General features: G+C 42.2%; 1 long non-coding RNA gene across 1 annotated transcript; it reads right to left on the reverse strand.

Moving 5' to 3' along the window:
* Positions 1-9,471: 9,471 nt before the first annotated feature.
* On the reverse strand, positions 9,472-11,800 carry LOC147058521 (uncharacterized). Its single transcript, XR_015065887.1, has 2 exons — positions 11,510-11,800; positions 9,472-10,971 (listed from the first exon to the last, which is right to left on the reverse strand). It is a non-coding gene; the product is annotated as an uncharacterized LOC147058521 (long non-coding RNA).
* Between the last annotated feature and the right edge of the window lie 2,517 nt (positions 11,801-14,317).

Below are 14,317 nucleotides of genomic sequence, written 5' to 3' on the forward strand. Positions count from 1 at the left end.
ATCTGATCAATGCCTGAGCAGCAAAGCTTTTGCTCATGGCGTTTTTTATCCAATGGCAGACAAAAAAACCCAAAAACAACAAAGCCCAACTGAATGGCTAAAACCATTACGGCGGAACAGAATGCTTTTCAGTTCCAGCAGTTATAAAGCCGGGAGAAAGTCAGGCTTATTGTTTTTCTTTAATGAGTTAACTGTTTTTCTTTTTTGTTGTTGTGGCAGTGCCAAAAAAGCACCAGCCTATTTTTAGGAAATAGGCCACGGGATGCATCATCTGAGGTGGAGAGATAATTGTCGGGGACTTATCACGCCGCAAAGAAAACGAGGACAGGCGCGGCAAAAGAATAACAATGGCTGATTTGCATAGAGGCATTAGGTGGGATCAAACACGGTGCCTTAAACTGACAATGAAAGGTGACATCTTCTGCAAGCCTGAGCGGAAATGTGAAATGGATCCATCGTTGTGTTTGGGTGGGCGTGCATATAAAGGGCAGAAAAGCAGCTTTGTGTTTGTTCATTCAAATGCACATCTGAAGCCAGGCAGGAGGATGGAATGTTCGAAGGTTATCAGATTTGCTCTGATAGCCGCTCGTGGCTTTCATACATGCCGCAAATACTTTGGCAAAGTCAAAACAGGCCAAATATTTTCTATTTTCCATTCACGTCAATATCATTGTTAAAGAAGTGTCTAATTTTTGCTCTCAATCCCCATTTGAGGTTTGAAACAAGACGACAGAACGGACAAGGCATTAGCATTAGCATGAGATATATAGCATGAATGCATTGGAGCTAAATGAGTGGAGTTAATATCGCGGACTTATTGATCACACTGCCAAGTGCTAAGATTTCTGGTTTTAATTTCAAATGTCAAAGAAACAACCAATATCAAACCGCAACGTTGCTATGCTATGCTAGCACGTGACCTTGTTTGTTCAATTAACCTTAAGATTCATTCCGTGGATCCAAAATGTATTGTTCTCTTAATGAAACCAAAACCCGCGGATGAAGATGTCAGTGTTTTGCTTGGCGCTATTAACGTGATGGACCGCGGCGGGCGGAGGCAGATCTGAGCTGTTGACTGCATCCCAATGAGCAAAGTCCATCAGGGAATCCCGTTAATTGGTTGCGCCCTTTGTGTAGCGTCGACATGCTACACACGTTAGCGAGGCCAACCAGGGATGTCAAAGTCATTTTAATTCCCGTCCGCAACCACATTAAAGAATATAAAACTCGTATATCTTCATCTCACCTACGCTTGGGATGAATATTAGTTTTGCAAACAAAACTGATGGATATCGTAATTTATTTCGACTTCGTGAAAAACAATGAGCCGATATTTAAGAATACAGCGCGCAGCTCATCCGTTACCCTCGAGCGGTGTGAAATAAAAAATGGATGTCTGACTAACCTGAAGAACCAGACAGAAATATTGCAGAGGAAAAGTACTAATATGCAAATGAATCTGTTGCATTGGCCAGCCTGGTTGTTTGTTGGCACGTGTTCATGGAAATAATAAATGGCTACACTACAGTCGGCTATAAATAATTGGAATGAGATTGCAATCTCGAGCTTCCAGCTGCTTTTCAAGTAGGCTAATTGAATTTTCTTGCGGTTGTTTACTTTTCATAGTGTAGATATAGTCATTCATTTGAGCTCAAAATAATATTTACTTTTTATTGAACAAGAGGTCCAATATTAAAATGAAACTTGACCTGTTTTTGATTCGTACACGGTGTAGTAGAAACTACCAAGTTCCTAATTTCTTTTAGCTAACAAGTATATGAATGCTTAAATCCCTATTTCTTTTTGTTTTTTTTGTTCCAAAGCAAGCAAAGCTAATCCTTCTTGAATTGTTGAAATGTTTGTCGGAACAAAGCGCGGTCTTTCGTCTGGCTCTCGACTTGAGAACGGCGCCCTCTGTGATTGAATACGATGCATCTTCACCGTGCTGGGGCGGATGCCGTCTCATGGAGGATTTCTTAACGTCTATTTACAAAAATCTACTGTGACACTGTATCGTAATCCTTTTAAAGGTGCTTACGCATGACAGAGCGGGTCAACCCTCTCCGCGTGCAACCGTGCAAAGTATGAGCGGAGAATGTGGAGCGCTGACAAAGATGAGCTTGGCATTACTGGCGTGAGAATAGAAATTTCAAAACAAATCGCCCGTTTGTCGTGTCGTTTCACTTTTCCGTGGAGTCTGGCTGCAAATGTGCGCCGCTGATGACACTGATGAGACCGCCATGGAGGAGGCTGACTGATGGCCTGGTAAATTGTTAATCAGACAGAAGCAGAAGCAGCTCTTAAATTAGACGAGTGAATAGAGCCCTTGTCAAAGTAGGCCCGAGCAGATTTTTAGCAAGCAGCAGTGCCACGCTGATAGATAAATGAATGGATTGAATGCTGATGAATGGAATTGTTTTGTTTTGATGGCGGTTTCCTAACCAACTCGCTCGCGGATTTGCATTGATACCTGTCGCTAGGCAGAATTCCCTCACGTTCTACCATTTGCTTTCCTTTCGGTAGAATTTTTCCGGGCTTACAAATTGAACTGAACAAAATCAAATCAACAAATATTGAAAATTGACCTTAGGCAAAAAAGGAACTGCGAGTGAAACAAGTCAATTATCATTACAGCTATCATTCATATTTGCTTATAATTTTTTGTATAGTTTTTCTGGGCTTACAAATAGAACTGGAAAAATAAAATAAAATGAACAAATATTAAAACAATTCCTGAGGAAAAAAAGAAACTGCGAGTGAAACAAGTAAAAATAATTTAAAAAATACTGAGAGGCAATGTCACAAAGCTAGCGACGATTAAAATTCACTGGCTATGGCTAATTAGCTTGTGCGGGTTGGATACACATTTTTTATTAGCGGCCATCACTAAATCAAGGCATAAAAGTCTTTAGTGGGTAAAGAATCCTAAAACCTTTTGTGGCTGAAGTTTAATCGACCCTTTGAATGTTTCCAAGGGTGTTATCGAGCCCGCTCGGGATTCAGTCCCATCGACGGCAAGGAGACATTTCCTATATGTCCATTTTCTTTCCTTCCAGGCCACTCTGTGATATTTCATCACTCCTGTCTGATGCGGAATGAGAAACTGACTTGTCTCCAAGCAGGAGATCATCATTCTTTGCTGAGCCGACTTATATTTCCCCACCCTGGTTTTTTTTCCCCCCCACCCTGCCGTTAGCTGCAACGGAGATTGTCGCAAAGTAAAATCCCTCAGAATAAAATGATTAAAAGTGAAAGTCAAAGCAGTGAGTGCGGAACAAAATGTAATTGTTTACTCGTATTCCGAGGAGAGATGAATAGTTTTAAAACAAACAGGGAGTCGGTCACGGGAAATAGGTTGTCACTTTCCGACTCGGGAAAAATTGATCTGTTGATCTTTCAACAGGACTTCCGAAAAAATTCTGTCGGCACAAGCAACTTTCTTTCATACGCAAATCGATAGCGGGTTGTTGAAAATGCGTAATCTTGTCATTGAGACGGCACAACTGGGCCAGGAATTCGGACGTGAATTTATTTGCACTTTCGGTAATCTCACCGGACCGTTTTGATTCAAATGCAAATCGTGAACACGACGGATTGTCTGACGGGTACATTCCTCAATTGTGACCTCCGAGATCCCCTCGCTCTCTAAATCTGTCACTCATCTTCTCGTACACACCACGAGATGTAAGTGCCGATTTCCCCGGCCGTGCGAAATTTAATGTGGCCGCATCTTGCCTACCATGACGTCTATTTAAGATGATCTGTAATCTGCGAGACTCGAGGAAAGAAGGAGGAAGATGAAGCAGGGTATCTCTATTACAACAAGTAATATCCCCAAGGCGGGCTTTTCCGGACTGAACCAATTTTTCAATATTTGTCTCCATCTGTCCAAAACGTATTTTGTTTTTCATCCAGTAATAGATATGACATATTATTCGTTTTGTTTCTCTCCCAAATTGTTATCTGTCGAGTTGGCTATTGTACGTTTGAATTGTTGCCATGGTTTAATTGTCAGGCACAGGCCCAACAATTTTGTCTAACGCGATGAGGAAATTATATTCGCTCCCTTGAACGGCTCGGAAACTTTGCGGCGATTTCACGTGGGTGAGATCCCCGAGTTGTGACGCGGTCTCTCTGCGTGTTGTTTATTATTCATTTGTTTGCGTACGATGCTGAACAAGATCTGATGTGATGTCATGTTTTGGGGGTGAAACCCAATTAAGTTTGGGAAAGCCTGCTGTTAGATAGAAAGTAGCAAATGCAATATTCACAACGAGATATCTAATTTATGAATGTTCAGCTCAAATTGTTAAGTCAAGCGCTACGCATGATCTGATTTATTTTTTTTCTTTTGCTTTAATTTCTCAAATGTGTCACAATCGAAGTTTGTAGACATCGGAAAGATAAACGCTAGGTTAGTCAAATTCTAGCCGGTCTGTCACTCGATTTCAAAATCGTAATTCATAAAAAAAAAATGCTGATAACTGTTTTAGTGCCGTGCAATGATGGATATTTTTGTATCGATCCGATAGGAGTAAATACAATATTTTGATCTGCCGATTTGCCGATACCGAGATCAATACGTTTTCATCATTAATGTAGCGACATAGAGTTGCTAATTGCTTAAAGTTTTCACAATGTCTTTCTTCATTTTAAAACAGTTGTAAATATTACCGTCGGAAGTAAAGCAAAACAGATATCGCCGCATCGATCTAATTGCGCCGGTATCGCTCCGATATCGATACTGACTTTTGCTATCATCAACATTTGACTGTATCACAAAGGAAAACATTGAGAGTCTTCCTTCTACCTCCATTTTAAGCATTCCTGCATTGGATGCAAGAGTCCAAGTGCGGAATAAGAATTCCCACGGGCTTTCTTCGCTGTTCAGTACCAGCGCGCTTGGAGAAATAATTGAGCGGATAAGGATGGAGGGAAAAGGAATGCATCACAGAACTGCCCCCAGTTTTTTTTACATTGCCTGGTGAAAGCTCCCAAATCATTACGGCAATTATTCCGGTGAGGACGATGAGCGGAGCCGACACTCCGTCTTTGAGCTGTAAACAAATTACGACGAAGGTTCCTTTGCGATGCCTGCGTGAGAAAACCAGTTCTTGATGGTCTCACGGCGGCGTCCCGGGACCAGTGCCAGAAATTGACTTGTTGACAGACATTAGAGCTTTGACAGATCAGCGCTTTTTCCCCCCCTTCTCATCAGAGGTGCTGAGGTTTAGCGACATGATTTTTTAATGAGTCAAACAACCGTTGGCGTGTTTCGATTTATTGCATTTTTTCAACTCATTTGTCTGCTGAAAAATTTCTACTGGTTTTCTCATAAATTCCAAATGACAGGTTAGGTTTTCTCTCCTCCCGTGACTCTCCCGGCGAGACATTTGCGTATCGAGTTTAGGGCCTGACCGTGACCAGCATCCCGCCGTGCCTTTAAAGGCCAACGCGTGAATACATTGGACATTATACGGGGGAAATATGGAGGCGCATCATCCACTTTGATCTGGCTCCAAAATGTAGCTGTAAAGGAGCGTGACAAGCACACACACGTTGCTCCAACACCCCGCTGCTTGCTGACTCGTGCGGTTCAGACAGCAGATTGAGGAGAATCTTCACAGCATCCGTAGTTAACTTTGGAAAAAAAAAAGAGCACAATCCTCTCTTCGGATTTGAAGAGACTTGCCGACGCTGGAAAACTACTTGAGAACTGTATCAAAGACACAAAAGAACTAAGAAGTGACTTATTAGACGCTTTTCCGTCGTATCGGTTTCCAATACCGAAACGGCCCTAAGTGGTCGCTTTTCTCTTCTGTTTTTTTGGGATGTCATGGCATCCTCACCTCCGAAGTGAATCATCTAAACCAACGTCCAAGAGACCGCCATTATAACCAAGAAGCAATTCTGGCGGAATATTATTTTAATTTGCACTGAAAGAAGATAGACTTATACAGGCTATTCATTTGTGTCTGTATATCAATTTTGGGAATCGCAGCTACATTTGACATCATTTCAATGGGAAAATAATTCGCAAAATTTGCTCAAAAATAAATCGTCTAAATAATAAAGCCGTTTAAGTTTTAAAAATGTTTTAAAAATTATTTTCCATTACCAATATTGTGGACCACCTGTAATACCGCTACGGACCACTAGAGTGTCGCGGACCACAGGTTGACAAGTGTCAATCTAAATGATTGGATCCAGCATGCGCAAATTGTTACCAGAAGCTTTTCCATTTAATTCATCAGTATATGTGAAATGCTGAAATATTATTGTAAAATACAATGTTTGTTTATTTTCATGTCAAGTCAAGTCAAGTCAAGTTTATTTGTATAGCCCTAAATCACAAGCAGTCTCAAAGGGCTTCACATAGACAATCAATTGACAATTATTCTCAAAGCATCCCCTGATCTTGGGCTCCCAAAAGGGCAAGGAAAAACTCAAAAACCCCTACCAGGGGAAAAATGAGAAACCTTGAGAAGGGACCACAGATGGAAGGATCCCCCTTTCAGGATCACCAGGCTGCAATGGATGCAAAGAGGGCACATAAAATACATCATATGGAAATCAAAAAGTGGATGTCCAGGCCAAAGCGAAGAGCTGTCGGAGGTGCCTTCGATTGTCCTGGCAGTGTCCTCTAGGAGGGTATTCCGCTGCAGATCCCTCATGCTGAATTGGTCCACGAGAATCTAGATAGCCGTCGTCAGCTTGGGTGTCACCTAACCACCTCCCCAGCCGGGGAGGGGTGGGGGGAGTGGGGTCGGGGAGAGGGAGCAAAAACAAACTCCAGCCGAATCGGCTACTACAGGTTAATTAAAGGCCACATCATAAAAATACGTCTTTAAACGTGTCTTAAATATTTCTACTGAGGTAGCAGTTCTAATATCCATTGGCAGGGCATTCCAGAGCTCTGGAGCCCGAATAGAAAATGCTCTAGCCCCTGCAGACATTTTCTTGGCCCTCGGTGTCACTAAAAGACTAGCGTTTTGCGAACGAAGGTTACGAGACGGAACATAAGGAACAACTAAGTCGACGAGATATGAAGGCGCTAAGCCATGCAATGATTTATAGGTTAATAGAAGAACCTTGAAGTCACATCTTAAATGGACCGGGAGCCAGTGTAAATTGGCTAATATTGGGGTAATGTGATCAAATTTTCTTGTCCGTGAGAGCAGCCTTGCAGCAGCATTTTGTACTAACTGTAGACTTTTGATGCTGGACTTGGGAAGACCAGAGAATAATGCATTACAGTAGTCCAGGCGCGACGTGATAAATGCATGTATAATAATTTCGGCATCACCGGTCGAGAGGATTGGGCGAATCTTAGCAATATTACGAAGGTGAAAAAATGCTATTCTGGTTATATTCTTAATGTGCTTTTGAAAGGAGAGCGTTTGGTCAAATATTACCCCGAGATTAGTTACAGTATCACTCTGAGTGATAGTACGGTTATCTAGAGTTATAGCGGTTTCCTTAAATAGATGTTGATAACGAGCTGGACCAATTATCAACATTTCAGTTTTATCTGGGTTCAGACGAAGGAAGTTGAGAGACATCCATTGCTTGATCTCCGCAAGGCATGCCTCAAGATTACAACAGTCCCACGGATCTGTCATTGATAATGGCATATATAATTGGGTGTCATCCGCGTAACATTGAAAGCTAATATTATATTTACGTATTATGTTCCCAAGCGGAGTCATATAAATATTAAATAGAATTGGTCCTAGTACCGATCCCTGAGGGACACCACACGTAACTTTATAGAGCTCAGAGGACGCATTGCCATGGACCACACGGTGCGTCCTGTCCGATAGATACGAATGAAACCAGCCTAGTGCTGACCCCGAAATACCGACACTACCTTTAAGACGCTCTAGTAAAATATTGAAGTCAACAGTGTCGAAGGCAGCACTAAGATCGAGTAGTAACAATACCGATGAAGTATTTGAATCCATAGCTAAGAGGAGATCATTAGTCACTTTAGCAAGTGCTGTCTCAGTGGAATGATTAGCTCTAAACCCAGACTGAAAAGATTCATATCGATTATTAGCGACCATGTAATCAATAAGCTGCTGCGCTACTACTTTTTCAAGCAGTTTTGCTATGAATGGGAGATTTGAAACTGGCCTATAGTTACTGAGACAGTCCGGGTCAAGATTTGGTCGCTTAAGTAGCGGTTTAATAATAGCGGTTTTAAAGGCTGTTGGTACTATCCCAGAGGAGATAGACAGATTAATTATATTTGAAACGGACGGTCCTAAGATTTGAAATAATTCTTTAAATAGTTTGGTTGGAAGCGGGTCAAGTAAACATGTTGTTTGTTTAGCCGCACTAACTAATTGTGAAAGCCTTTCGAGGGACACGCTTTTAAAATTTGAAAGGGTTATTGCATGATCGTTGGCGCCGGTAATCGGCGGTCCCGACTGAGTGATCGGAATGGTCATCTTGATCTCATCCCTAATGGATTCAATCTTTCGAGCAAAAAATTTCATGAACTCGTCAGCCGAGTGAAAGGAGCCATCGGGGGTTGGCTGGCGTAGTGTTAGCTTTGCCACCGTATCAAATAGGTATTTAGGATTGTTCTTATTGAGATTAATGACCTGCGAAAAATAACGAGTTTTTGCTAAAATAAGCGCATCTTTATATTTCAGGAGGCTGTCGCGCCATGCCTGATGGAAAACCTCAAGTTTGGTTAAACGCCATTTGCGCTCATGCTTTCTACTTAATTGTTTAAGCGAACGTGTTTCATCTGTGAACCACGGAGTAGGCTGTCTACGGCGAGTTTTTAGACGTAGCGGCGCCACAGAATCCATGGCATTTAACAATGTAGCATTGAATTCATTTGTAAGATTATCAATAGAGCCGGTATATGAGGGCAATACGGCAGTTGCTGGTGGCAGTAGCCCAGATAGCGCAGTCGCAGTCATGGAGTTAATATTACGGCTGCTATAATTCTGATTGCTCTCTTGTCTTTGACTAAGAACTAAAATTTCAAATTTTATTAAGTAGTGATCAGACAAAACAGTAGTGTAAGGCAGTACTGTTATATTAGAGGTTGCCAGTCCTCGGGATAATACCAAATCTAAGGTATTACCATTCTTGTGCGTTGCTACCTGTACGGCTTGCGTAAAACCAAACGTATCAATTAGAGTCTGAAACGCCGAAGTAAGTGGCTCTGACGATAAATTCATGTGGACGTTAAAATCGCCCATGATTATTATATTATCCGCGTTCGTCACTAGATCAGCCACGAATTCTGAAAATTCATCCAGGAAGCTAGCGTAAGCCCCAGGTGGACGGTAAATAACAGCAAGATAAAATGACGGTAAAGCGGTGGATCGGACAGTGAGAACTTCAAATGTTTTAAATATGTTAATCGAACGAGGCGTAAATCTAAGATCGGAATTTGAGATGAGGGCAACACCCCCACCCTTTTTTCGAGGACGCGCCACATGCGAGCTCACAAAATTTGGAGGCGAGGCCTCATTAAGCGGTAGCAGGTCATTAGGTTTTAACCAGGTCTCGCAAAGACCAAATATATTTAGATTATGTTCCGTGATGAGGTCATTAACGAGAACCGCTTTTGTATGAAGCGATCTAATATTCATAAAGCCAAGTTTAAGTGTAATCGGTTGGTCAGGGTTTGTATTTATCGGAGGAGTTTTGAACGAAATGAAAGTGAGGTTGTGTTCTCTAGGCCTGACATCACCTCTCAATTGTTTATTCGCGCGGTGGGACGATACGACCGTAGGAATTTGATAGTAAATATTTGGTACACACGTAATATTATCTGAAACAGTCACCATATCATCAGCTATACTGGTCGGGGTGGAGCTTTTGGATTTGTCTGCCACCTCAGTAGAAAGCGCGATCATGTGGACTGTAGCACTATTCAAACTGTTACGCTTTAGTCTACACAAGGAGCTATGTGCATGCTGGAAGTCTAGCCTAGCGCTAGTTAACTTTAACTTAACTGACTCCAAACCCATCCTGACAGGTGGTCTAATCACCTGTGATCCGGCCTGCTCTAAGGTGACCTGTCATGAGTGGCTCAAACAGTAATCTATATTTCTAGAAAGAGTGAAGGCGCCTTCACGGTTAGGATGAAGGCCGTCCTTCCTCAGCAGGTCGGGGCGGCCCCAGAAGGAGGGCCAGTTATCTATGAAATACAGTCCCTGCTTTTTACAGAACCCAGCCATCCATCGATTAAGGGAGACTAATCTACTAAACCTCTCATCAGAGCCTCTCCCAGGCAGGGGGCCAGAGACAAATACTCGATGCCGACTCATCTTTCTGGCGAGATCACAAGTCCTCGCTATGTTTCTCTTTGTGATCTCAGATTGCCTCATCCTAACATCATTGGCGCCGACGTGTATCACTATATCAGAGTAGCTAGTGTTGTTGGAACTACGCTGTTGACTAGTCCTATTGCGAGTCAGCTCCCTAAGATTAGCTTCTATGTCGGGTGCTCTGCCCCCAGGAATACACATTACCGTGGCTGGATTTTTAAGCGTGATATTTCGGGTAATGGAGTCACCTATGACCAAGGTGCGAGGGCCAGTAGACCGAGATGACTTTGGACGGCTATGCGTCTTACCTGGCTCATCGCGATTAGCAAGCCGCTTGGGGCTAATGCTAACGGGGCTAGCGGGCTGACTACAGTCCGCGACTGTGTCCGCCACATCTACTATTATCGCACTATTCTGCTCTAACTGGCGGACACGTCCCTCTAGCAGGGACAACCTCTCTAAAAGAAGGGTGCAGTTGGTGCACGAAGCAGTACAAACCTCTTGTTCCGCAGACATACTTCCGCGTCCGATGATCGACGGTAGACAAACGGCCACCACAGCAGCACAGCAGCAAATGTCTGGCTGCCTTTTGTTTTCTTGCCCGTGCTCTTTGTATTTTAGTCACATAACCGAGTGCTGGGATGCATTTCCGCTAGAGTTGAATGAAATCCCGCTGCAACAAAAGTAAATGCCAAAAGGTCCTTGTTAGTTGATGTCAGGCACTGGGGGGAGGGAGGAAGGGAGTGGCGGTTAACCAAATATTGGCATTTGACTTAAAAAAAAAAGACAGAATTGTACACTTCCGACCGCTACCAAGGGCAAAAAAGCAAAAGTAACATCTTTCCCCAACTGACAAAACCTTTTCCCATCAAATATTCTTGGAGCATGTCTAAAAGTGTCTATAATGGAAAAGTTTGACATTTTCAGTCTTTTAAATCATCTCATTCCCTTTTGAATCAACATTTTCGATTTATCATGTTGACACAGACGATCAGATCTTTCACCGGGCCTTTTTAAATCTCATTCAATCTATTCGGAATGCAGACATTCAATCCCAGTTACGTATTTTTTTCACACGCTAGGATAAAGGAGGGTTTGAAAACGACGGGTACTGAATGAAAAATGACTTCCTGTCTGCGGGCCTTTCACAAAGGCTAATCAATGACACCAATCAGCTGCCATTAAGGCATTAAACTGTCTGGAAAACTTGCCTGAGTTATGAGCCCCTCCTGCCAATAACCGCATTCCACAGCGGAGGTAGTCTTCCATTAAAAGCGAGCGGCTATGTCGGTCAAGACCGTATGCCTTCGGAAATTCGAGGAGGTCACTTGCGGTCCGACGTTTCCCGTCAATGGATTCCATCTGCACACAAGCCCGTAATAGAAAGCTTTTATTTCAAAAGCGGAGTGCATTAGGAACCTTCGGCATTAGTTGCTGAGAGGGCTGCGAGAGTGAGTGGCGGAAGAGTCATTGTGCAATCATTGTCAACATGGCTTTAATGTGTGTCGTGATCCCGCTTCTGGCCTCCAGGGGAATCCCCGAGTGGCTCCGGTGGGGTTCGTCTTCCTGACCCGAAGGTCTTGAAAAACGTGATTTAGTTCACACATGGTTAGTGTGTCGGTGATTCTACAATCTGGCTTTTATTAATTTTTGTTTTTTTATTTTATTTATTTGAATTATTTTATACAGTTTGCTTTATATATTAAATACAAAAATTAAGCACAGCATCTCCTTGGATTTTTTTTTTCCCCCCCAGTCAATAATCTCAAAGAATCCCATCAAGTACGGTACTTTGGGAATATTAAAAAAAAAAAAAAAGCGATCCTTGTCAATTCTTTGTCCTCTAACCTTGGGCAACATAGATCAATGCAAGACTCCAAATACATTTTCTCAAGCTTCACAACAATCGATTCGCCTGATTCATCTGGAATCTAACTACAGCATTGGTTGGGATGAGTGTGTAGTGCAAAGAAAATTTCATCTTGTAAAGAATTAGTCATCACTGCCAGGCAGAATGCTAATTTGGATTAAAATGCTACGGACACTGCCATTCTTTTCATATTATATCTGTAATTTCCGCCTCTATTACAGAACAGCTTAGGTTGTCCTTTAGAGAACTTTTGTTATTGCATGCCGCCAATACATTTCCCCCCCCGTATCATCATTTCTTCAGTTCCTTTCTCTTCCATTTGTTCTTTTTGCATAATTGAGTCTCTCAAAGATATCGTCTGTCAATATCGTAGCAATGTAATTATGCTCACCACGTATCAGAGAAGCGAATGGATGCGGCCCGATACACGATACCCTCTTTATTACTGAATAGGTTCATCAACACAAAAAACCCTCTTCCCTTGTTGCGCCACCTTCCACACTAGATAGACGTCACGCGTGCATATATTAGGTCTGTGTTATGGTATTGACTCTTCAAGTACTTAGCGGGGAAATCAGCTCAATTTACAGCTAATTAATGTCATTAAAGGGGGCACATGCTAATGCGTTTATGCGCAGATAACAGAAACACAAGAGGCAGTGGCAGCGGGGCTCATTTTAACAGCAGGGCAAGATGAGAGTAATTACCTGCGTATTAAAGTTGAAGTCTTATGTGTTTTCCAGCTCATCAAGGAATGAGATTAAGAGAGTTTTGTTCTGTTGTCCGACCCAGTGGCAATTCCCAATCTGGGAATTTATATTCACATTTATGAAAAAGATGGCAAAAGGGTGTTCTTAGTTTCGTATTAATTATTATTATTTTTTTGTGCTTTTAGTCAACTTTCTTCTAAATCATACCAGCTTTGTCCTTGCTAACGCGAAGCTAGCTGGGGAGTTCGTCTCGCCGGTCAGGCCTTTACGAATTTTGTCTGTTTGGTCCTATGACAACGTGAGAAGCAGTAAAGATAGAAGTGCCGAGATGGGCGTCGTTTACTGTACTGTTTGACATTTTATTTAATGCTTATTAGCATAACAAAATTCGTTTTTTTTTTTTATAGCCAATTCACACCGCAATTCAAGTCACCATCTATTTGTCAGTCCATTGGAAAAATCGGAAGCAGGAAGACTTTATAAACGTTCATCAAAGAGATAAACCGGCTTGATATTACGGCGACTTTGCATGATAGTCTTCCCACTGTGCTGAATAGACAAAAACACGCCACCGCCAAATGGACTCCCGTCTTCAAAGCAATGTCGCTCGACTTGCGTTTATCTCGATTTTTTCTTACGGATGCTCGCCGAAAAACAAGATGCAAAATGAGCCTTAACCTAGGATGATTAAAATACAATAAGGATGTAAATCACATTACTGAAGGTTACTAAACACGTTTTATTGCCACGGGCTAAAATAATATCCACGGATGATTGCATGACACCCAGATAGTCATCTTCCCAGTTTCCATTTCAATCACAAAAGTGTCTATCAGTAACATCCAGCTTGGTAAAGCCTTGGATATACTTGCGTGCATTTGAGGAAATAACACACTTGAGGGAAAGGTTATGTGATTGCATCAGGCAGTAAAGCCTAACGAGACTCAATGATTTCAGTGTTTACTAGGAGGAGCAGGCTTTGGGTTATTACCAGGAGTCATTCCCAGGTGTCCTCGCTGTTTCATTGGCATGCCAAATAATGCTCAAAACAAGCCCTTCAAATAACTGCTTTCATGATGTTTTTTTTTTTTTTTTCACTCCGGCGGCAGACTCCAGACAGTGCAGCTGTTCCTTTCTTCGTTTGGTAAAAATTAGCTTCTGGTGAGCTGACACAGGATCCCAAATGTGGAAATTAAAAAAAAAAATAATTGCACCATATGCAAGTTGCTCAGAATGCCGTCACTGGGGGATTGTTATGAACTCCATATGGGCCAGCCATCAAAAGTTGTTTTCATTAGATGGGGAAATAGGACGAGCCGGACAAAACACCTCGTCACTCTCTGTCACCTCGGCTCCGATCTATATTTCATCAGCTTTCGGATTTCTTTGAAAGTTCCGACGCTCAAACTGAGTTTGCTCTCAAACTTAGTCGATTGCAA

The sequence above is a fragment of the Syngnathus leptorhynchus genome, chromosome 4 (genome assembly GCF_054491065.1).
Source record: "Syngnathus leptorhynchus isolate UIUO chromosome 4, UIUO_Slep, whole genome shotgun sequence".
Taxonomy (NCBI): domain Eukaryota; kingdom Metazoa; phylum Chordata; class Actinopteri; order Syngnathiformes; family Syngnathidae; genus Syngnathus; species Syngnathus leptorhynchus.